Source organism: Littorina saxatilis, linkage group LG10 (assembly GCF_037325665.1).
Source record: "Littorina saxatilis isolate snail1 linkage group LG10, US_GU_Lsax_2.0, whole genome shotgun sequence".
NCBI lineage: Eukaryota > Metazoa > Mollusca > Gastropoda > Littorinimorpha > Littorinidae > Littorina > Littorina saxatilis.
The window spans coordinates 10,154,007-10,157,080 of NC_090254.1; positions in this window are offsets into that span (position 1 = coordinate 10,154,007).

Below are 3,074 nucleotides of genomic sequence, written 5' to 3' on the forward strand. Positions count from 1 at the left end.
CTACGAAAACGGAGCAATCATGGCCCAACATTGGCCCAATGCTGAATTTATTGGCGCGGTGTTGAGCCTTAGTCGGGCCGTTGTCGTAGGCTGTCAGGGTTTATGTAGCCTTGTTCCATTGTATTCTGACTGTCATAAAGTAATTAATTTTAAGAGAAAGCAGTCATGAACACAAGGAGCTGGGAAAAGTTGCCTCTTACAACAAGCGTGGATAAAGACACATACTTGACACAGGCAAGTACTCTTTTTTTTTTTTTCAATCACCACTAGAAGTCCCTGGGCAGCATTTTGCTCTGAAAACTGAATCTCACATACGACAGGTGGATCTTTTATTTTAAAAATGTGCCAAATTGCATATCTCCAAGGCCTTAAGACTAAGAGTAGATATTGGGAAGGCCAGTTCAAGAAGGTGTGGGTGGATCAACACATAATTTGCTGGTATACTGGGAACCGTCCCAGAGATAAATAATGTTATATATTATTTGTGGCATAAACTAATAAAGTTAGTCTCTCTCTCTCTCTCTCTCTCTCTCTCTCTCTCTCTCTCTCTCTCTCTCTCTCTCACACACACACATACACACACATACTGATGTCATCTGACTTACTTGGTATCACAAAAGGTGCTGCCTTGCCGGTTTTTGCTGAAAAATAACTCCGAGACAATTAGATTCAATGAATACAATGATACAAGTAACCGGCAAGTCATAAATCCAAGAAGGTGTGGGGACCGACACAAAATAGGCTGGTTGTGGGGTCCGTCACAGAGAAATTAGGTCGAAAGTGGGGTCCGACACAGAAAGTGGGGACCGACACAATGAATTATGGGAACCGTCACGCCTACGTCACAAAAGTGTGTGGGGACCGAACACAGCCAATTTCACTGACTACTTTTGTTGTTTTTATTATTACGGCTGTTTGGATGGCCCTACAATCTTGAAACTTGGGCTGTCTGCTACAGACATGTTGAACTTTTTGCTGGACCAACGACAGTTCCAAGCAGGCATTTTTTGGTAGGATATTTCTTGCCGATGCTACGAATTATGCAGTTTTGCAGTAAAGTGGAAGGCATTCTACCTAATAACGGCTAAAATATCAAAAACCTTCAATCCAACAGCACCTAGGCATGTAGTGTAAACACTCACAGATCTAACAAGACCATTCTCAGAGAGCAACATTGCGTAATACTACCATAAATGGATGTTTTGTCCGCGAATTTTGGCGTGTGGGAACCGAGTGGGAACCGAACACAAAGGGTCAGGGCACCGGACACAAAGCGTAGGGGAACCGTCACAGTGTCACCGGTGTGTATTTGTCACTGAGTCACAGACCTTTTGCACATCATCACGAACAACAAGCACAGGCACATGAATGATATACTAATAGGGCCTACTCAGTAAGTGCCAATTCAGTGCGAGTGGCGGGTTGGGTGGGGTGACCGGGGTGAGGTAATGACTGACGTACGTACCTAGCACAGTTATGCCCGATAATACATGTAGTACTATTCAGGGGCGGATCTGGATTTTGAAACGGGGGGTGCAACGTTCTTTTTTTGTTGTTTTTGTATCTTATCAGCGAAGGCGCGAAGCGCCGAACCGATGGCGTGAAGCGCCGATCATGCTAGGGGGGTCCGGGGGCATGTCCCCCCGGAAATTTTTTTTAAAAAGGAAGCAAAATTGTGCAATCTGGTGCAATCTGAGCGTGTAAAGTGCTATTTTCAGGTGATACATTTTTCTTCTTTTTTTTTTTTCTCTTTATTTTTTATTTATTTTTTTTGTCCCGCTGGGGGGGGGGGGGTGCAATTGCACCCATTGCACCCCCCCCCCCCCCAGATCCGCCCCTGCTATTACTGGGCAAGAGGTCAGTAGAGCACATGCAGCTCCCAAACTGACCCCCCCCCCCCCCCCCCGCTTCTTCTCCCTCCCGCCTGCCAGTGCCATGCGTCACATAATTCACTCAGTGTACCAGACATTCATAATTATAAGTTAGTTTAACTTCTTGGTTGACACCGCTAAACACAGTATGAGATATATCTGAAAGCAGAAAAAAACCAGCAAAAAAAAAACCCACCTACACACACACACACACACACACGCACGCACGCACGCACGCACACTGGCCCACACTCACTCACCTACACACACACAAGCACGCACAGACACACACACACCCACACGCACGCATGTACAGACACATATACACAAACACACACACACCCACACACACACACGCGCACGCACAGGCACACACACACACACTGACATATACACACTCACAAACGCACACACACACCCAAACACACACACACAGTCACACGCATACACACACACACACTAACAAACACACACACACACACACACACACACACACACACACACAGACTTACAAACGCGCACTCACACTGACACACACACATACGCATTCACACACGCAAACACACACACACAAACCCATACATGTGACACCAATGCTACGTCCTGGTCAGTCATGCTGCCCCTGACACCCCCCCCCCCCCTCCCCAACCCCCCTGTCACTGTGACTAGAAACCTGTGTCATGTGCCTGATTAGAACATACGCCGGACTAGGATTAGGATTTATGTTGCCCTTCAGTTTCGGCTTCGGTCAAAGTCCACAACCCCGGCCGTGACAGAACTGTGTAGGGCCTACACCAGTCAGTGTTTACCTTTTAAGAATCGGCAACGTAGTGCCGCCCGTATAGGGGCGAAACGACGCACACGCAAGCAATCAACTCGATGATCAAGCGACCAAGTACATGGTAAAGTGTGCCGGTTTTCTTTCTCTTTCTTTTTTTGATAATAATAATAATAATGATGATAACAACATCGCCCCTTCGATTCTCATCAGAGATTACGGCGATGTACAATAGCAACAGCGTACACACACACACACACACACACACGCCGGGCACACACACTGGCACTGACACTCTCTCACACACACACACACACACATACAGACACACACACACACCGTGCACACACACACTGACACTGACATACACACACACACACACACACACACACACACACACACACACACACACACAGACAGTTCTA